This window comes from Bactrocera latifrons, unplaced genomic scaffold (genome assembly GCF_001853355.1).
Source record: "Bactrocera latifrons isolate USDA-ARS-PBARC rearing strain unplaced genomic scaffold, ASM185335v1 scaffold_33, whole genome shotgun sequence".
NCBI lineage: Eukaryota > Metazoa > Arthropoda > Insecta > Diptera > Tephritidae > Bactrocera > Bactrocera latifrons.
In genome coordinates, this window is record NW_017536963.1 from 206,268 (window position 1) to 206,764 (window position 497).

A 497-nucleotide genomic window follows, 5' to 3' on the forward strand; every position below is an offset into this window, starting at 1 on the left:
AAAAAAAAAAACAAAAAAACGTTATTTAGTAAAATTTCCGTTAATTAGCAACCAATTTTATAATATTTTTTGAAACTTTAGATGCTTTAAGTTGTAAATCGGCTTGATATTCTGACATGATAATTATTATTTTTTCGAAATTCTTTGAATATTTTTTGTATTATTTAATAAAAATAGTTTTTTGTCGATTTGTAATTTATTGTTTTTTTATTTTTAAAATATATTTATTGTTGTTGTAATTTTTTATTGTTGATGTTTAATAAAAATATTTTTAGTTGATTTTGGGTTAATGGTTTTTCTAAGATCTTTGAAATATATTTGTTGTTGTAAATTGTAATACAAATATTTTTTTCGAATGTTAATTAATTTTTTTTTTGTTCTGTTTCTGTATAATAAACTTTTGTTGATTTTTAATGAGTTCTTCTCTAAGTCCTCCAAATATATTTCTTTTTGTTGTAAATTTTTTTATCATTGTTGTAAACCATGCCAATCTCCAA